This window comes from Falco punctatus (assembly GCF_963210335.1).
Source record: "Falco punctatus genome assembly, chromosome: 5".
NCBI classification, from domain to species: Eukaryota; Metazoa; Chordata; class Aves; order Falconiformes; family Falconidae; genus Falco; species Falco punctatus.
The window spans coordinates 42,054,842-42,077,285 of record NC_137584.1 but is presented as its reverse complement, the minus strand read 5'-3'; the positions used below and the strand labels follow the sequence as shown (position 1 = coordinate 42,077,285).

The 22,444-nt window shown below is 38.0% G+C and overlaps 1 protein-coding gene and 1 long non-coding RNA gene across 3 annotated transcripts in view; one reads left to right on the top strand and one right to left on the bottom strand.

The window, feature by feature from the left end:
• PRKN (parkin RBR E3 ubiquitin protein ligase) overlaps positions 1 to 22,444 on the bottom strand; it is a 766,653-nt gene that overhangs the window by 46,381 nt on the left and 697,828 nt on the right. The window lies entirely within an intron of this gene.
• LOC308065073 overlaps positions 17,983 to 22,444 on the top strand; it is a 28,016-nt gene continuing 23,554 nt past the window's right edge. Inside the window, exon 1 of the long non-coding RNA XR_013928652.1 lies at positions 17,983 to 18,513. This is a non-coding gene — a long non-coding RNA (uncharacterized lncRNA). The remainder of the gene's footprint in view (positions 18,514 to 22,444) is intronic.

The following is a 22,444-nucleotide window of genomic DNA, read 5'->3' as shown; positions in this document are numbered from 1 at the left end:
TTTTATGAGACTCCAAGTAAAATCAAGACGAATTTAGCAAAGTCTGGATCCTGATTTAAACTTCTGCTTTAGGCTTATCACAAGAGCTCCCAGATTGTAATACTTAGTAATATAACAAACTGCAGAATTTCACTCCAGAGACCGATCTCTATGCTGAATATTGTTGGTCATACATAGTACATGTGAAAATGGGACATGAACACTGCTAGGAATACATGGCTCTGGGATACACTGTACATTTAATTACTATACCTGCTGAACTTTTTGAACTGTGGTAGGAAAACAGATCAAAGAGCAGGCGAAAAGAGTTGAGTTGTTTAAGACTGTTTCCTTAAATAGCTTTCATACCGTAATACAAGAGAACAGGGAATTGTTTAAATAAAGCTTTTTTCTATGTGTATATATAGCATCATGGTAATTTTTTTCAGATGAAGCTCAAGGCTGATTATGTATGAAAGGCAAATTATTCTTTCACCCAACGGAGGATGGTCTCCGCAGATCAGAATATCAGCAGAGAGCTGTGGTAAAATTCTTAAGTTGTCAAAGACTGTATTAGACATGGGCTGTAAATGAATGGATTTTGGTTCTAAATACAGAACTTTTCCCATTCACAGAAAATTAAACTTACTCCAAAAAGGAGAAATATTGAGGACTCACTCTCTTTCTAAAATTATCTGACAGCTTCACTGTTTAATGACATACAGCCTGTCATTCCTCAGAAAATCTGTGAAAACCACAGCTGCTGTGTCACCTGACTTTTACTAATGCACTGTTCACACAATTAATAAACCCATATGGATGGACCAGGCTTTATCAGATACAACATCAGCATATGCAAACCCTTGCATCCTGCTCACTTATGATACATTGCCGATGACTGTGACTAAGACGACAAGAGTACATATTAGCTATGCCTGTGCAGCTGAGTCAAGGCTGTATATGCTAATATGACATTTTCTTAACTTTAGACTTCCTAGCTCTTCATCCATAATATATTTGTAACAGATTTTGAAATGGAACTTATTTATCTACAGAAAAAACCCTAATGTCATTTCAAGGTCTTAATTATGATTTCTTGCTCTTCTGAGGCTATACAGTATCAAGAGAGCTTAGCTGCAAGTGCTGAGGACCACAGATAAAATAATATGAAGAAATAATCTCTAAAATGAATTTTCTTGTACATATAAAGGAAACAGTTGTATTGTTTAGTTTATCAAGCTGTCTTTGTGACGAGAAGTGCCTCATGGATTCAACACGTGGCTCTATTCAAATGCCAGTGCCACACATTAGCTACTTTTGTCATGAGTGTTTTGCACCTACAGTTTGACCAAAGGCTTTAAAGAAATACAGTACAAATGTGGTCCTTCTTGAAATGCCCATGTTTTTCCATTGTTGAGCAAGATCTCTTGTGGTCTGAAATCATTTTCCATCTCAAAACAAAATGCTGCCTATTGGCTCACATGAAATAAAGCAGAATGTATCTGTACTAATGTGGAAACTTCCTGCTTTGCTTGGTAAAATTCACACTTCTTTTACAATGGATATTTCAACCACTTGCAACTTAAGACTCAAACCCTGACATGCCAGCAGTTGGCAGCAGGTAATGTCCTCACCTTCCGATGCTCTGAACCTGGGTCAGCTTTCATAGGAAAACTCGATTCTCTTCAATGACAGATTATGAAAAATGCAGATTAAAGAAAAAATAATAGCAGGTTATCTGAACGAAAAGGCAGAGACCCTCCTTCATAACACTCATTTCTATTTCTACTTATCAGTTTCTGTCTCTGTCCTGAGCGATGTGTTTATCCGTGTGCTGGACTGATTCTGCAGCACTTCCTATGCCAGTCCTGCCCGGCAGGGACACATCAAGGTGACCTTGTCTAGACAGGGCTTCTGGGCAGCGGGAAGCTGCTGTCTTCCCACAAGACTTGGTCAAGCTCCCTTACAAGACATTTAATAAGGGTGAAAGCAGATGACAAGAATTCTTCGTTTTGCCTCTGGCTTTTCTCAGCCTAGGGCAGCCCTTGAATTTACAAGGGCACCAGCTGCTAGAAAGACTTAAAGAGAGGCAGAGCTGAAGAAAGAAGCTCCCCAGAAGGTGAATGCCGCCCTGGGCACAGCTGGGGAACAGACAGACATGTTGCTGAGCGTACGCCTAGGTCACAAATTTGAAATACCAGGGTTCTGGTTTCCCTCGGAGGCACTCTGGACCCAGAGGGAAGGTTTCCAACTGAACTACAGCTCCTTTTCCACCGCCACCTCCAATAATAAACAATGCTCTCCAAAAAAAAAAAAAAAAAGAGAGAGAGAAAAACGGAGGGGATGAGGTTTTCCCTAGTCACTGAAGACTGACAGTGTAGTCTGCACCCACACCCCACTAAAGAAAAAAGCCCAGGTATCCCTGGCTGGCCGAAGTTACTATAAGACTGGCCAATCCAACGTCCTTCTTTACTTTGTGGTACAACTTTGCCTTCATACACAGGAAGCCCCTGTGCCCAACACAGCTCTAGTATGACGGAAGTAAAGAATTTGGTTCTGAGAAGGCTGTGTTTGTTCACAGGATGCCTGCCGAGGCAGTGTACAATGTGTGTGCCTCTTTTTTTACTCTTGACACCAGAGGAGAATGGAATGAGGGAAATTACATCTGAAATAGCAAATGTAGGGGTTTTGAGTCACCACCCAGAAGCATCTTTTTATAGATGAAAACTGCAATCGTTTTGACAGGCAAAGGATAGTTGGGTATTTTTTGTATAATTTGACTTATCTGGGTTTGCTTTTTATAGATCCCTTTCCCGCCCACAATGGCAATTTCCTCTTTACTGCCTTCTCCAAGTAAGAAATCATTCGTTTCCACTCGTAATTAAGACATTAAAAATTACAGCAGTGTTCAGTCATAAAAGCTGAATACTGTTACAGGCTGTACTAGTAGAGCTGTTTGTTCTTACAGAAAATGGGGGAAAGAGAGAGAGAGAAAGGAAAAAAAACATTTATTTGTAGCACCAGAGCAAATATGTTTTTCAGAAGTAAAATAACCACAAATTTCTAAATTCCAATTTTTGTATTAAAGGCCACTTCCATTTACAGTGGAATGGGAACTGTTATCTGGGACTCTCTATTGCTGAAGATTTTAATGTGTTCTGCAAGTATTTCTGTGAAATATGACACGCAATATGTTTTTGTGAGCATTAGCACAAATAAAGCTTGATGGAATTATACGTTTGCAATGGGAAAGTGAGCAAGCCCAAAACTTAGTTAAGATCAAACCATATTCACTTTGAAATTCAGGGTTCTTTTGAAGAAAAATCTTTGTATAATATTACAGTTCAAATATAAAATATCATCTCTACCATAAAAAATTGCCTTCCAAATTGGGCAATGATTAACAAACTCAGCTGTGGAATATTTGCAATATTTTTAATGCTCTTATGTAAGTCAGCATTCACTCACAGAGAATAAGGTAGAAGAGAAAGCAATCACACTGTACAATGCACTGCTTTGCTAATCTCAATACTGCGTCTAACAGTACTAGTTATGTAAGTATAATATTTGTATTATCATTTGTGAAAATATTTGATTCACTAATGCTGCAAATACAATAACTGTGTTTTTGAAAAGCTATAGTGTACTCAAGGTCTTCCAATATTAGTCCAATTTGGTCTTGTCTGGCTTCAGTTTTCAGACACTGATTCTTGTTAAACTCTTACATTATTAGGTTTTAAAATACTCTGATGGATTAGAATATCCATTAGCACCTTCCCCAGGAAGGGGATCAATCACCCCTTAGTCTCTTTGTTTACTTAAATGCATGGAGCAGTCTCACTTTTTATGGTATTTTCTCTAGTTCTAGAATAAATTCCCATCTGATCCTTCTCAAATTTTCAACTGTTCCCAGTCATGACATCTCTGTTTGTGCATCTAAGGATCACCTGTTCCTGTTGCATCGTCCTGGAGCGCACGGGTAGTTGCATGGCCCTTGCAGCCCACAGATCCTTCTCAAGGTCACCTCTTTCTTAAATATAGTCCTATATTTGGGTAGTACTTGTACAGCTGTGCAGGTATATTAAAGTGCATTTTGTTTGTGATCTCAGTTGCAGAGAATGACTGCATCTTTGTTTACAGTTCCCACCAGTCTTAGTATCATCCACAAGTTCTATCGTGGGTCATTTCCATTCACCTCCAGATCATGGATTAAAATGTGGCATTGTACCAATGTCTATGAAAGTCCAATGAAATCACTCTCATCCAGGATAATTACTCATTGGCAACAGCTTTTTGACATCTGTTCAGTACATTAGAATGTCATAAGTTACGAAGTCAAACCTCTTGCAATAAATCATAGTGTATCATTTCTACACAATTATATTCATCAACCAAATGTCATTACGTCTGAGATTTAAATCAAGTTTGTTGACAAGATCTTATCTTTATAAAGTCATGCTGAATGAAATGGATTACTTTCTTGCCCTTTAAGTCTTTATTAATTTAATTTCATTGGTACTTTCTTGTTTTTGTGAGGGATAGGTGTCAGGCTAACCAGCATATAGTTAATTACCTGGGACATCCCGCTTGACATTTTTATTAGGAAAAGACACTATATACTGCAACAATAGCTAGCACTTCATCACTGTTGTTATTTCATTTTACCAGAATTTCCTCTGTTCCCAGATTTATTAGAAAGACCATCATCAGACTTTAGATCTCCTTACCTGTCTCTTTCAGGACTTCTGAATAAGGATTATCAAATCTACTTATTTAGAAGTATTTATGCCAAGTACACATTTCTGCAGTCCTTCCAAGTCAGTAAAAGGCTGGAAGGTTTGCATGTGAAATAAAATGCCTTACGCTAATTTCTTCTAAATACAGAGCTAAAATATTTATGGTGCACTAGCGATAATTTTGCTGATCAGACCTAAAGATGAGACTACCACACTTAGGCTTTCTTTAACAATGGATATACTCATCTTTGTTATTATCTTCTTTAATTTTTCATATCTCTAGAAGCCATGAATATTTGTTTAGCTCAAGCTTTAATTTCTTTTGATTTTCTATACTTGACAAATTCTAATTCATATTAATGATTATCTGTTTTTCCTTCACCTTATTTGTTATATTCTGCTTGCTTTCTTTGTTTTATGTCTATTTTAGACAAACTGTAAGCCAAAGCTGCCTTTTACCCTTATCTACTATGGTCAATAATGAATTATGTTTCTTGAATAATCATTATTATCCATTAACCCATCTCTAAGAGTTCATTTTTCATTTCAAGAACACTGTTTAGGTACTATTTATATTTGAAAACATGTAACACCTGTGCTGCAAATTTAGTAACTATATTTTGTAAAAGTACTCCTTTTTATTGTGCTCCAATAGACACATGATACATTTTGTACCATTTAATGTTTAAGTAAGCAGTTATGCTTGCAAAACTTTACCGAATGAAGTGCTTTACAAGGTAGGAACAAGCCTGGTGGTCTGGTCTGTGTAGGTCTCTGCATTTCAATGTTACAATCACTCTGTGACTGCCTGATGTCATTTTCAAAATATTCATAAACCAGCTTCTTTACTAAAATCTCTTACAATTAAAATGGTTTTCTTCTGTGTCTTCCTAATTCAGCCTTGTTGTAACTTCCATGATGAACTTAAGCCCTATACCAGTTATTTTCAGGATGACAGGCTAAGAAATGTAGTTAGTACCTTATTCCCAACTAACTAAAGTATGTGGAACTGCTGAGCATAGACATAAAATTATTTATAAAGAAATTTCACTGTATCTTCACTGGAGATAGTCAAGGTTTGAGCTAGACCTGCCGCTAGATTTGAACTGAGAGTACTATAACATCGAGTTTGGGGTTTCTGAGACTGGAGCGCACACAGAACTTGGTACCTCCAGAACCGAGTCTAAAGCTGATGCTTCACACAGGGAAACACAGCTGTCATCGCACCCCTCTGCTAAACCCCATGCTTTAGTGAAGAGGACAAGTGCAGCTGCATATTTCCTTCTGCGTATAATATTTTTTACATGGCTACCAAATATGATTCTTCTCTGTTAATTCTATGGATGACAACAACAGGACCACATATTGAAGCATTTCCCTGTTTCTGCAGGTGGCTTATGGTCCTCAGTAGTGTTTGTCCTCACTGACCATCTTTTCAGCTGTTCATGACCATACAGAATTCAATGACAGATCTGCAACTCCCAACCAAAATCCTTGCAGGTCCTTGGTGACTAAGTCCCGTTTTTTGGGACTCTCCTTGAACCGGCCACAAGCAACTACAAAACAGTGTAACAGTAGCCTCTGAAGCTATTTGAACGGAGCCTGCATGCAGTGCGGGGATCGGTAAGGAGCAGTCTGCACTGGCAGAGGGGTCAACTGGATGGCACTTCCCAACTCTGCCATTCCAGAGGCACTGCAAGTCACAAAACGATCAGTGGTTAAAACAGTCAGTCAGTGAATGTGAGAACTAACACGTGCTTCTGTACACCTAACAGGATTTATCTACCAAGGAATGAGAAGCTTCTTGAGTTTGTAAGGCACTCTGATGTGCAAGGTTTAGGGTCAGCCTTACCCATGATCACGAGCCATGTACCTCAGAACCCATGCAGCTTCAGAACAAGCTTGCTTACATTTTTGCTGCTTGAGGGATCATGTACAGTGAGAACAGTCCATAACAGTGTATTTCAATAAAGTGTCAAAATTGTTATTAGTTGGGGTTGGGACAGCACACTGTAAAATTAACTGTAATTATTAAAAGAAAAAGTGCTTGCCATGGCTCTACCACAGTCCCACACATGAGGGAAGATACTGAGAATGGGACCGTGTTGCTGCACTTCATTAACCTGTCCCACATCTTAATCCAGATTGAACTGAGCCCTGTGGTTGATTGCTTTCTAAAATATGTTCTAATTTGTGTAGCTAGCAATTTGTGCGGCTCTCTAGCACAGCTGCTTTAGAAACAGAATGTGATTCAGCAACTAAGATTTCCTCCACCCATTGCTATGCAAGGTCCACATAGAAAGCAGACAGAATCCAGCAGGGCAGGTTGTTTCTCTTTTAAACAATTGCAAGAGCACATAGGACAGACCATAATCCTTCTGCACACTGTGTTTAAAGGAAATTAAAGCTTTCTGAAGGATGAAAAATACATACACTTAACTGAATTTCAAGGATCATAATTATCCACAGTTATATGCAAGTGAGACAAAAAAAGAATCTCAATTTTGCTTTAACAGTGTTGAAAGGTGAAAACAATCTGTGACTGAATTTTACTGTATAAAATGTGCTCCATCAGTTTCTTTCTGCTTTTTAATTACAGATTGCTTAACAATACCCTATATTTCCTTCATATCTATAACCATCAGGCCAAACATTTTTATTTTCCAAGTTATGCCATTGATACTGAACAGCATATGTGAGTACTGCACTCTAACAATTGACCTGCTTGGAACTGTAAAAAAAAAAGTCTGAGACCAATCACAATTTGACAGTATCAAAACTAGTAAATAAGTGAAAACAAAACAAAGAACACCAAAATAAGAAGTTTTTGCTTGTTGTTTCAGCTTTGAACAACTTAAAGCTACATGAAAGGCCCCCTGATCATATCTCCAATTAAGCTAAACACACATATTTCTCACTTTATGAGTGAAAATAATGAAAGCACTTAAATGTTCTGACTATATTCCTTGGGAAAAAACATTCTTACGCAGTGACTCTTCTAAGGCTTCCATATTAGGTCCCCACACTAATGCAACCAGACTTTTGCGTACTATCAATTTGTTCTCTGTTAAGAAATCAGAATTTGGAAGGCATTGGACAGATTAATACTTCCCCAAGCAACTTAAACTACTGGATTTTGCCTATGATGTTATTTAACTTTAGCATCTTATTAAATTAAGTCTCTGAGAGATGAAGTGACAGCTAGAAAGTCGTTGATACATCAGAAGTAGTGGTATAGCAGGACAAGATCTGATTTTCCTGGGATTATAAGAATCTTTAATTTACAGCCACCTTGCATAGGTTTGGTTTGTTTTGATGCCCTCAGCTGAGAAAAGATGCCTCCAAAATTGCAAGCTCATTTTATTAAACAGTTTTCAGAGTTCAATGTCAAGCTAGGATTTTCTTAAGACGTTCAAGTGCTTGTCCAAGGGTATTATCTTAGTCTTGCTGTGCTGTCCTATATACTAAGATGTCCATACTAAAACTGATATTATAAGAATGCTTCCGCTTACATATGCAATAAAGGGAGTACTCTGTCTCCATCATGAAGAATGTGCAAATCTCTGCTTCAAAGAAACCCCAAATAAGTTCAAGATGTGTTCTTTAAAGTTGATCTGTATTGCTGCAGATGTACACAATACTGGAAAGAACTTTGGGAAGAGATATTACACTATGAAAATGAATATCTAATTTTTGGTATGGCTAAAGCATTAAAATGCTCTAAATCTGAGTTGGAAGCCAAGGATGCCTTTCAGCCGTTCTCAAAACTGTGGTCTTCCCCAGCTTTATCTTCAATCTCATTTTTGTTTTCTTTCCTAATGAAAGATACTGACATCTTGATTTTGCAGTTTCCTTGGTTTCCAGGGCCTCTCAAGAATATCTTATTTGCAGAATATCAGAGCTCTACTTTGAGATCCCTGCCCCTCTTTATTTCTGCCTTCATTATCTGAAAGGTAAAGTTGTTCTTTTACTCAGCCCAGTCCAAAACCATGTGTGGGTAGATAAGAATGAATTCAACACTGGTTTCATATTTTTCTTAGTTTTTTCATAAAGATCTCTTCATAAGGTATTTGGAACATGGTTTAAAGAGATTTATTTGTATGTCTTACAGAGTGGATCTGTCTTTGAAAGTTGTTCCCACTGAGACGGAAGAGGAGAAGCAAGTTAAAATTGGTGCAGTGAAGCTGCATAACACACCAGGAATCTAAAGCCTTCTGACTTTTGTAAGGACAGTATATCCATTCAGATGCTTTTTTGTTTCATGGTCTATTGTGTACATGCTCCCATATGGTCAAGCTATTTCATCGTTATTTCTTAATTATAGTAAAAATGGGATGAACTAAACAAAACTAAAGAGTTGTGGCATAAGCACTGACCTGAGCTGTTTACTTTTTCTAGCAAAATGAATCCACATCTGCCATTTCTTCCATAGAAATGTCATTTTGCAGGCTGACAGATTTGCTGATGACACCACACTGCTATATAGCAAAAGGTAAAAAATGCGTCCTGCCCAAACCTGTACAACTTTATTACTGCTCCTTTTCATTTTGCAGGTTTGCATATGTTGGACTTCAGTGGTTTTCATTTGGCAGACACACTGTGAACTTTACATTTTATAAAGGCTCCAAAGATGGCTGCCTATTTTATATAAAGTTTACATACCTAAACTATTCATTAACTGAAGTCTCAACATTTCTTCAAAATTTCTTGTAATGTTTTTTCTCTAAGGCACTTCTAAGTGAAGGTGACAAACAAATCACTCTCAAATGAGTTTGGGATTTTTGATAGTAGATTTCCAGTTTCACAGAGGCTTTACAGATCCCAGCAAGTGGCAAAACCCATCCATCATTCTAAAGGCTCGCTCCTGGTAGCTCTGAATTCCTCTCTTTCAAATTCAACGTTTTGACATGGGCTAAAACCGTGAGTGATGGTTTATGATCATAGCAGCCTTGCATGGTTGAATCAGCCAGCACTTCCTAAGTGTCACGAACCTTGGTCCCAGCACAACTGAGAACGGACACCACCTTCTCTCTCCTTTTGAATCAAATATATTAAAAGCTACTCAGACTTTCTCAAAGCAATCTACCTGTTTTCTTCCCAAATGGTGCACTAAGTTTTTAGCATCTGACATGTCAAGAATCTGAAAAACAAAAGCCTCACACTTCCACCAGCATATCTAAGAAAAGCAGATAGAAAATATAGCTGGAGGGTTTGGGTGGAGTAGACAGACCCTGTGTGACACTGGCTGACTTTAATATCTAACAGATGGGGCTCTATATTGCTAGATGTTTCTGTTTGGCATCGATTCTGAAAGAACATGCTTCTTGCTGCAGCCTTGAAGGTCTTTAATTTACTGTGTTTTTTTTTTTTAACTATGTTGAACTATAGCTGCCTTTGATTGCTTAGGGCCATTTTTCCATAGGTCTGAAGGGCTGTCTCTTAATTTCCAACAGTTATTCTTCCAGCCACAAGCTCAGCATGTGCAATAATAAATAGTAAAAATAATAATACTAATAATGCTCTGAAGATGTGCTGAAACACCTACCCCTCTTTCAAAGACTAAAGAACACCATGAAATTACTGCTTATGCTACATTTAGTCATCAAAGCCTCCTACCACAACTCGAGCCTAAAAAGGTGAAAAACAAAAAAGGAGGCATTCTATGTATCTGGCATTTTTCCAGCGGCACTTAAAGAGATGTCTTCCACTATGTAAGGTCCTTGCTTCCTCAAAACTTGGTTTGAGACACCCAATCTAGCAGAGAAAAAGGAGACATTAGCTTTTCTCTACAAGTGCTTGCCCTGTCTCCAAGTATTAGTGACGGAGTAGTGCTCTTCATGTCTGACACTGCGTATGACATGCAAAAGGCTGCTCCTGTTAACATAGATCCAAAATCTGATAATGAACTTGTAAAAAGTGATTTAGCTCTGATCCACATGTCTATGGGCAGCTGGATTCTCAGATCATTGCAATAGTTGCATATCTTGCCTTGAAAAAATGTCAGAACATTTCAATTCAGAAATATTTTTCATATCTTCATTGACATATTTCTGATTATTGCATCCTGGGACTATAAAAATTAAAATCAGTGTTTCATCCCAATCTGAGTGAAAAGAACAACATAGAGTTGGATTCTTGTACAAGATAGAAAGCCAAAATTTTTCAGCATCATTCTTTATCTCTAATGCTGATAGAAACTTTCTTCCAAGGTGGTGTTGAAAAACATTCTCCTTCATCTTAGTTACATTGCTCCCAATATTATTTTTAACATAAATATCTTTTTCATGTTTGATAACTCATCCCAGAGATAATTTTCAGCTATTCAGGTTGGTTCTCTGGTGGACTAAAACAAAGCAACATCATTACTACTACTAAAAGAAAAAAAAATACAGCTATGATTTTGCTTTGGGTGGTTTATCAGGCTGCTCTTCATGCTGTTGAGGGCCTCAAAAAATAACCCAGACTGGTCCATTAGTGCTAAAAATATTTTCTTCCTTGATCTTTGCCAACTGTATGCAGAATAACTTTGAAGTCATTGTTAAAGTAAGTCATAAACAGGATAATGAACTAAACTCCTCATTTCCTCCCATCAGAGTCAACCTCCCTGCCTGTATTCTTTCTCTGATGTACAGTTGGGGACACAAGGATATTGGCATTCTTGTAGTCTTCTTTCTCAAAAGAATATGATGCATTTCATCCACCAAAGAATGAAATGGAAATAGTTTCACAAGCTTTGTATGTTTAAAGACCTACTCATGAAGTCACTGTCTCTTTTTTCTTACTAAAAATATTGAGTGCGGATGCAAACACTGCAACTGCTACTAGCAGGAGATGCAGCTTACCATGAGAAGACCACCTCCCTCATTTAATAATTGTGTGTGTATATAGGTTCAAAACTCTACCCATAAATTGATGCATATGCTGAGCTGAAACCTGTAAAGAGGAGTAAGAATCTCCTGTTCTGCAGCTCCATTTATAGAGCTGCCTCAGAGGGAAAGTCTACAGGAAAACCCTACAGGCTTGGAAACGAGCTTGGGAGGTCAGTGACTGGTGTTTGTTGATGGTTCAACTGAGAATTAATGAAGTTCTACTATATCTTAAGATGCTTAAAAAGACATTTTAAGCTTAACCCAACCCAATTAAATATACTTGCTTACATACCTTAAGCACCACGTTTGAGTCACATATGTATTTTATTTAGATTCTGGTTTATTTAATCCAACCTCTCTGTGGCACTGCAAGCTCAACATAAAACACCCTCAGTATTTTCTGAGTTGTTTAGAATGCCTAAGTAGAAAACTGTTTTCTTTGTCTCTTTATCACAATAACATCTTAAAAAAATTATGACATCTCTATATAGCTTAGCAAAAGAAGTACTTGGTGGGGGTAGCAGGGACTCAATTATTATTTCCAGCTTTCTCCTGATACTATCCCACCATTTTGATAGGAACAATGTTATTCTATCTAGAATAACCTATCGTGCCCACTGCATTACAGCTGAGAAATTAAACTTTTTCTACTGCTGGAATCTAAACAGATGTGATCTAGCTTGTCTAGGTATTACACACAGAAATAAAACACTTAGTATTGTACAACAGCCTATTACAGAGATAAAATGGTGCAATCCTGATAAAGTTATAGAAAAGGAAAAGAAATATTATTTCACTGTAAGAGTGTTTTGTGGATAAAAAGCAATAAAGCAACATTTATTTTGTGTGCTATAATTAATGGATGGTGCAGACTGCAGTTTTATATTTTTTAGGTCTATGTCATCGCTAACTGTCCCTTGTTATTTTTACCGTGCAATCAGCTCCTTCCTTGAGACTCTCTATTTTTTTCCATTTCTTTCTTAACTTAGTTTGGTTTCCAGTGTAATATGGTTGGCCTCTGCTTTTCTTTGGAAACCTATACTGTGATCAGTTCAAGTAGCATTTTTACGACGGTGCTGAAGTAATTTTAAAGATGGCTACACCATACAATCACACATCTAACCCACACTTCAAACAATCCACACTTATTTCAAAGTACTATGACTTGGAAAGGTACACTTGGATAAGCTGCACTTTCAGAGAAGCTGTAAAAAAAGGAGCAGAAAGGCTGGGTAAAGGAAGAAAGTTCTGGGTGATCAGGAACTGTAAGGACATAGAGCAAGACAGAATTCAAGGCTAAACACCTATATTACTTGCATTGATGATAAGTCACAGGGGGGGTTTCCTCTTATTGCTTGTTTTTAGGGGATAGCACATGGAAAATGTAATACCTGATGGATTTTTCCTGACTGCAGTGCTCTAGAGTGATTTAAGGATACAACTTCAAAATACATTTCAAAAAATGTGTATTTCTAAGAATTATTTAGTAAAAAGATGCGAACACATAAACTTCTCTCTTTGTTTCACTTGAACCAGCTTGTGAGATAGATTGAATGAGACAGATATATTCAGGTCTGAGGATAAATTCACTACTGCAGGAAAAATCCAAGCATCTGAGATACCTTAGGAGTGTTTCAGGTAAACAGAAGAAAGTAAATCACATACATAGAGCTCTGAGTATGAAATCTGGAAGAATGTGCCCCAGGATAAAGGCAAATATTTGAGAGCACATGGACCAAATGAGAAGGGTGCCCCTTTGCTGCAGCACACACAGACAAACTAGTAGGCTGCAACAAGGCTTTACCGTTGGTCAGATTCTCCTGTCTGTGCTGTATCTCCCTCCTCCAGAGGCCAGACCACGATGCTAATGCTGCTCTATCCAACCCCCTCTCCCACACTATTCAGGGCTATTTAACCACTTAATGGAACGAGCTACAGCTGCACATCGTCCACGTCAATCAACCCACTGCCTCTGAGGCAAGGCCACAGCTGCATGTTATCAATGCCAATCAACCCACTGCCTTCATTCCTGAGTCTACACCCCTTCTTACACTGTGGCAACACTGGCCACTGCTGATGAGCTGCATGATCCCAAGCTCACAGATGAAGACTGTACATTCATGGATAATGATGACATAGTTATGGCATTCCTATCTGAATAAATAACAGCAGCAATGGTATTTTTCTTCTAGATTGCTCATCTAACAGAAGGAAGTGGAGGTGAGAGCTTAAGTACAAAACCTGTTAAACTCGCTATATTGGACGAGAAACAATTATTGATACTTCAGTCTCCAAGAGAATATTCTGCTAACGTGGCAGAGCATTAAAACACAGATATTTTTATTCCTAACATAAATCATTGACTACTTGTTATTCCTACTTGCTGCTCATCTCAAACATTTAGTGTTAGTTAATTGTAATAGCTGCATGGCTTTGCAATCTGAATTCTCACCATACCACATTTAGTCATACTACATCTAGTGCACTAAGCCTTCTCTACTCAAACCACAATTAGAACCGAAAACCCTATTTTGATCTGTGAATAATATCAGATGTATTTGTAACAGATCTTTGTCATATATTTAAGGCAATAGGAAGATAACTATTTTTCCTGCCAGGCCAGACTATGCCCTAAACTCATCTTACTGATACTTGGGCAGCACATATTATAATCAGATTGTACTTTTTGCACTAGTGACACACCACACTAGTAATGGGTGAGTGCTGAATGCTTTCTAAACATTCAGAAGTTATCTAAGACTCATGGCTTTAATTCCTTGGGATTTCTTTTTACAGACCCACAGCTACTTTCCAGTGAGATTTTAAGATAAGATAGCCCCTTCATGATTAATGGTATAAATAGGTAGCATTTAACATTTAAAGCATTTGAAAATAATTCTGCTGCTATCTTATACACATATTCAAAAGAATGTAATAGGTAAGGGTCATAAGAAGAAATCTCTTCGCAAACTCAGTAGTCCTTACAAACATTTTAATCTCTGCTTTAAGACAGCCAAAATAAGGCTAAAATTTTAAATTATTGAATTAAATAAATGGCATGTGAAACTGAGCACCTGTTTCCAAATTCATATTTCAGGGCTATGCAAATTAATATTTCCCAAAAGAAGATGTTCCTGGAATGAAGTCACTGTCTGGGACACTAAATATCTGCTTTCTGTTTCCATTTCTCTTAGAGAATTTTTTTGCTATGCTGCAGTTCCCAGTAGTACTGCTTTACCACACAGGTTCAGACAAGACACGTAATCTGAAAAATGTATCTGTATGCCCAGGTGACAAATACCATCAAGAATCTATTGACAAATAACTACTTATTATAATGATGAATAATAGTCTGTTGTTTTTTATGCCACCATTTGGATTTTAGTGACCATTTTAGACACTCGAGTGAAAATACACCCCTTAGTTGTTTGTCAAGTTCATATATTGACTGTAGTAGTAGCTCAAACCTAAACCTTAACACCAGGGCTTTTGTCTTGAAAACTAGATCACATTTACTCTTTTTCCTCTTTTGATCAATAAATTCAGAACTTTAAAGTTTATAGAAGCACAGAAGAGGACTAATATGAACTGATTTTAAAATAATAAATTATTCAATTAATTACAGTAGTCATCTAAAGCTAACAATGGCTTAATAATGTTATTATCTCAGTACCTTAGTATTCATGCATTCTGAAGGAATACTATGGGTATGCAATTTTGTTATTTCTCTGGTGTATCTGTCAAAATGGACGAAAAATGTATAGCTATATTCATTCTATCACCAGGCAGCTCTAGCTGTGGTATGAAAAAGAAGTCATGTATGGTAATAACTATCAAAAAAAATGCCGCCATAAAAGCCTATCTATTTACATTAAAATCCTTTTTCTGATCTAGGAAGGAAGTAATGAAAACCCAGCAAATACAGTTTACAAACCTATGTGAAGCCTGGAAATATTTGTCACGTAAGCTGAGACACATCTATCATTAGAGGTCAGCAGTGAAAAAGAAAACAAATTCCCAGAAGCCCCAGAAGAGAAATGTTCTTGAAACAGCAAGGTCATGCAGCAGGGTGTACTCAAGAAACACTAAGGTCTATCATATCAAACAATGACAGTGTGTGCTATTGAAACCTGAAAGAGGGTGGTGGTTAGCCTCAGCATTGGAGTGCTGAACTTTTTCCATCTACATACATCTTGACGGTGTTCTCCTTCAGTCACGCATGCTAAGACCAAATCTAATTCCTTCTTTCTCTGGCTGGTTCTGCTTTATCCTCATAGGATGCAGCATAAGTCCAGTGGCAGAACAATTTGCCCAGCAAAGCAAAAAACCATGTATTATGAAATGCAAAAAACAAATCACAAAACAGCAGCATCTGCTGCTTATGGAGGGGGCAGCACAAGGCCTATGTATCATTTAAGTTCTGCTTAAATCTTTGACCTTGACCACCTACTTAGAGGTGAATTACATGGAACACATTAGCAAAAGCATGAGAAAGCAACGGAGTAATTCAGAAGGAAATCCCCAGAAATTCTGAAATATATTTATTTATTATTTGTATTAGTGTAGTGTGACTAAACTTAATGGTGAGTTTATTTTTGTGTATTTAATCAAAGGCCTGATTCAACTTCCTTCACTGAGAACTGCTGAGCTGCCTTAGAGGTTTCCACATGGCCTTGCTTGCTGCTTGTTTAGACCTGCACGTTCATCTCTATAGTGTGAACCCCTCAGCACCTCATTGAAGGACTGAGGCTCCTGGTTTACAGTTCATCGCTGTAGCAAATGAACATGGAATGACTTTGTGGAAGGCTCTAAACTCAGTTACTTTTTATGAAATACATGAAACGCAAAAAAGCCTACAGATATTTGCTAAGAAGAAATACTTCCAGTGCAACGGTGTGTGCTCTTGCATCCCCTCCCTTTAAAGTTGGATGATTCACCTTTAATGAAATAGTCAGGACTTCCCCTGCCTCAATAGTGTCCCAAGACAAATCATCTCTATTTCCACTGGGGACAATGCTCAGAGACATAGAACTGTCTTTGTGCTTTTATAACCTTTCAGTTTTCTGTGGCATAGACTCCTGATCCACTTTGACAGGTTAATACACATCACTTATAGGCAATGTCACCCCTGCTAAGCTAACTGTCTTGCACAGAAGCCAACCTATTGCCCTGAATCATTTTTTTTTCAGGGACAGAACACCTGAAACTGAAGACTTGTTCTTGTCAATCCTGTGGCCGTGCTTCCTGGGGCTCTCATCCCACACAATTAAAACAGAGAAAAAAGGTAACAAGAAAGTAAGAATACTCTCAGGTTCACATGAAAAGAAATAATCCTCAGGATCAGTAAGAACTCAGAAACTGACTGTAAACAGATGATCCAAGTCATCACCCTTGCCAGGAGCCATTATTTTCTTTTGGATTTTCTATTCTTGTTTTTTGGATGTGTAAATTCCAAAATAAATGACTCCCAAACTTTTTTTTGTGAGATCTCAGTCATGATCAGGCTCTTAATGATTGATATTTCATGTTGTAATTAAATAGTCCTTTTCACCTTTCTTCTGTGTTACGTATTTCTACTGGTACTTGATTTACAGTTACTTATTATACCCCTTCTGTATGTTGAACTGCCTTATTTTGGTGATTCCTACGTTAAGCGGGGTCAGGCAGTTTGAGTCTCTTAAATAACAATCAATAATATAAAATAAAGTAACTATGTTATAGACATATGTGAAACTAGATCTAAATATATTGACATATGTATTAAGTTCTTGGCATCTGTATTAGCATGGCAGTACATAAAGCATGACACAATTATATTACCATAAGTAGTAGAGAAGATTAATGTGTTTTATCTCTTTATGTCATCACGCAAAAAATCACATCTTAATCCTGCTTGCTATGTGGGGCAAGAATATATTGTCAATTATTAATGCTTCTATTTCTTACACATTTGCTGGATTGCTATCAATAGTAATACTATAATGCTTATTTAAGATTTTCTCCATAGAAAAGCCATTCATTCAACTCCCTCTCATTGTAAAAAAATTAATGTACCTTCACCTCACTTTCACGATCACACAGCTTCTTTCTCTTCCCCTGTCAAACCAAGGTGTTTCTCAGCTGTTGTGCTCCTCTGTTCCTTCATTAAATCCTCACCCAGTCTTCCTCCTGATTGCTGTCATACTCATTCTTTTCCTTCTTCCCATTTTCATTCCTTTTGGCCTGTTGGGGCTTTAGATTTTGCTGACTCTTCTCAAAATTATAGTCCTTCCTTTGTTTCCACAACTCTGTTCTCTCCATGCTCTCTAGAAAAAACTCAAGTTACTCCTCTAGCTCAAGCAACCTCCTCACCCTTTTTCAGTTTTGTGTGACAGTTTCTGCGAAAATTACTTGGGGGGGGTGGTGGTGGTGGAGTGGAATTAGAGAAAATTAGGACCTAATGGAAGCATAATATTACAGAAAGCTTTTTTTTTAGGGTAAAAACCAGCTATCGCCTTCGGGATGGTTGGCACGCACGGAATCCTTTACCTGGGCTCCCTAAGCAACACACCCTGCCAGCTCAGCACATGCTGGTGGGAGTGACGGAGGGTGGAGCGGAGTGGAGACCCCACGGCCAGGCTCTGCTGTGCTCCCTGCAGGGGTGGGAACCTGATGGCACCCACAGCTGACAAGGTGTATAGCAGTTGTTACATGAAGAATCTGTGAGAAGATGTCCACTGCTGAGCCAGCCATTGTGGCAAAATTACTTTCCTCAGATGAAATGATCTCACTGTAATACCAACGCACCCCTCCATCCCAAAGTTACCTGCCTCCAAGGCACTACCGCACCTCACTGGGCACGTGATACCAGTCGGTAACAACAATATGTGTGACTAGAGCCACTCCAGCTCCACCTGAATGTGATGGAAATGGACTGGACCTGGACTGAGGTAAGTCCAAAGGGGGTGAATTTTCTGCACTCCTGGATTGCCAAACTCTGATTTAATGTTTAACTATATACAAATCTGTGCACAAAGTTAGGTCGAGCTGACCCACTCTCTAAGGCTGCTATGAATGAAAGGGCTCCTATCAATCATTATTCTTAGTAGAGCCTGTAGGAGATATTGTTTCAAATATATAGCTATATACTTAAAAAAATCAAAAGTCTGCCTTGGGAAGGATGAGTGACAAAGAACAGATGGTGAAAAGAACACCATTATCTAAGTTACACTGAAAGAAGCCTTCAAGTGAGGAAAGGTCTGGCCATAAGAGGAGACAAGGTGATAAGGTGTTGCAGTCCACTGATATCAACTGAAAGTTAGTTGAAAATAAGACAAAGATAATTGTGATACTGTGACCTCCAGCTCAAATAGCCCGCCCAGAAGAGGGCAAAACCCCACTTGAGGAGCATGCGCAGTTAGCAGAGAACTTCCGCAGCGCTGAGGATGCGTAGTGATTTGCATTAGAAGCAAGAAACTTGTAACCAATCCTGTGTATGAAAAATGAATATGCAATGGAGTATAAGAAGTGGACAGATGAGGGGAGAAGTTAGGGAAGACTCCATCGTAACTGCTGGGATCGGTCAATGGGCTGAACCTGTCTGCTCCCCCATACGAACACCTGCTGGGTAAGAACTTTATTCTACGACTAACTCATGCTAGCTGCTATTAAGTGTATTGTTTGAAGCTTGTTTTGCAGTCAGTGTATTGTCACTGGAAATCTTTGAACCTTATTCTGTCACAAACTTGCATTTTGTATAACAAAAATTTTCAGCTGAAGTTCATTTTGTATAAGTCTCTGGAGATGTGAGTAGTTGTAAGGGATTTGACTCAGTGATGCTGTCAGAGGAGATCCCTGAATAGGCTCGTCGAATTACCCCCCTGATACGGTGGGCTGTCAAAATGCAGGTAGAGGACAGGCTGGTCGGATACAAGGGTCTTGTCTTTCTTGGGAAACTGACAGGCTGATCAAATACAAAGGGTTTGAGGAAAGCCCCCTTCTTAACGTGACATAGTTCTAAGGACTTTGTCCTTAACTCTGTTTTCTTCTCTTCTGTGTGATATAATCTGTAGACATACATTTAACCTGACAATTCATAGACTTCCTTCTCTACTCCATATTTCCCTCTGCCATCCACACTAAATTTCTCATGTCTCCTCATGGATTCCTAGCCATGCCATAAAGTTAAGTATGTTTAAATTAGAACACTTTATTTTTCTCCCTACTGTATCTTTTGATTATTGTGTGCAATACAACTATCTTTAGATGCGTAACTTGGTACTCATCTTTCATTTTTACATGACACTCTGAAGTGTTTTTCCTATTTATACACATACCTGGAAATGTTTGATGAGAGCTGTGTTGGCTTGTGTTCTGATTAATAAAATATCCTCTTGTTTCCATTCAGATTGTTGCTGCAGAGATCATCTACCTAACCAGTACCTTTAGTTATGTCACTTTCCCTCTGCATCCTCCTTCATCTCTTTATTCGTTACCATGTTTAGCAAAAGCTACTTGTCATCTCTTTCAAGACCTTTCACAGACTATTGTTTCTTTACATACCATTTCTCATTCACCAACACAAAATATTGATTCCCATTATTAGCTCACTGTGATAATGTCAGCCTCAATCACCTAATTGTATTATTGCTTTCTACCTTAGTGACCTTCCAGCTCAGAAAAACTCCCCATGAAGAGTCACACAGAATTTCTTTCTCCAGTTTCACATTCTTGTCAGTGAAGCATCTGTTTGCTTTAATTTTTACCTACAAAAATAGTTGAGAACAATTAGGACACTCATCTGGTGAGACTCCTACTTGTTGTCCTGTCATATTATTTCCCACATACCCTCACTATTCTATCTCCATCTGTTGCCTCATGTCTTATCTTTTTTATTTTTGTTACCGTCTTTTTTGATACCTCTCATAGTGGGATTTGTTCCTCAGCTAGTCCATATGAATTGCATGGCACAAAATAACTGCATAAGTCTGATACAGGCATGAGTGGGTAGCAACACCATATTTAAGGTCAGAGGGGGAACAGAAATAGATGAATGCAGTTAACAGCTTCAAAATCAGTATTATGTTTTTATTATTGTTGTTTAAGGTTTAAAACTCCTTTCAAAACAGTTTAAAACTGCATCCACTGCAGAAAGACAGATTTATTATAAAATCCACAGAAATAATTTTTTACATTAAGAGATAAACTGCATTCAACAAATTAAGTTTCAGTTTTGGAGAGAGAGGGACAGGTGATGGGGTAAAAAGCAACAAAAGCAATTTTCTGTTCCCCACCCATTCACGCAAAATCCTATTGAAGATACAAAGTAAACAGCACTTTCCCAGAAAGGAATTATTCCAATACTACTGCCTTGGCAATTGCTTATCGCTATCCTTAGTAAGCCTTAAGTAATTTAAGTAATACCTAAAAAAAATCAAAAGCTTTCAAAAGCATGTTGACATGCACTGCTTCTCTGCCCTGAATGACAGCAATGAGATGCCCAGGATACTTTCTGACCAGACAACAGAACAAAAAGCACACAGTTCTATAATTAGGTGTAAATCCTATGGCTGAATGAAAGGCTATTATTGAGGCTGAAAATGGAGTTTGGAAATTCAGAGCTCTACATGTGCAATGCTACACTTTATAACCAAGAACATTAGGGAGTCTATTATAGAGAGGCAACCACACGCCCACACAATAAAAGTGGTGTGCTCATGTTGTCTTGCCTTTGTAAAGCTTTTTTGAAAAAATGATAATAATAAAAACATATAGAGCAATTCTGAGTCAGGGTTTCAAAGACTGCAAAATCATTATCTGACACAGAGAGAACTATCGTATGGAAAATGACTACCTTCAGTATTACCTTGAATACTTGGAATGCTTTATAGAAAAATGAGAAACATTTTTTTCTTATTACTAAGCTTTAAAAAAAAAAAAATTATACATGCAGTATCACTCTACTAGAAAGAGCAGCACTTAGCTCTATGGTGTGCCAAGCACTCAGATACCCAGGTGATAAACAGTATCAGCCATTCACAGAAAGGCCTGGGAGTCAAGCTCGCTGCTGGAAACTTCTGGTAATGTCTTCAGAATTTAGAAATGTCTGTTCATTTTCATCATCTTTGTGAGAAACAAAGACTGAAATTGTAATTAGTGGAGCAAAAAGAAATGAAAAAAAACTTTCAGCACTAAAACACTAGTCAGCGAGACATTATCTGGCTGTGCTTCCTACAGTTTTTGAGATCTTGGCATGTTACCAGGGTGATATGACTCTTATTTACTGTAAAACAGTTGCCTGCCTATCTACTACCTAAGAGCATCTTCTTAAAAATGAGTAAGGTTCCCTAGCACTTCACAATGTCTAAATCTGAAGAAATTGTTTGCTTTCTTCTCCTGCATCCAACTTATACCAAATTGACTAGACTTAGTGACAAGGAACATAAGGAATACAAGTGTTGTGGCTCTACAGTTTAACTGGGGACTTTGCCCCTTTTTAATTCCATTTGCAGTTTCTCAGTAGTGTAACAAAATTGCCTCTACAAAGCACCATGACAAAGCCACAGTGTCTTTTCATCAGTGTCCCACATATTCCGAAGGTTTTTGAGGCAATCCCTACAACTATTCTTGAGACATGGAGACTGAACCAGTACCAGAGAAGGAAAGGGGGGTGGGGTGGGTAAGTATCAGACCTGTTTCAGTTCTGCAATTTCTTTTAGTAGCAGAGAAAAGTCTATGACTCTATGCCTTTGTTGTTTCTACTACATAACCTTAACCTTTGGAAAATTATTTACAGTCCAGCTTTCCCTTTTACTTCTAAGGCAGAAGCTGCAGGACAGGTAGAATAAGAATGTCAATCTCTCTCCATGAAGACATTCAAAT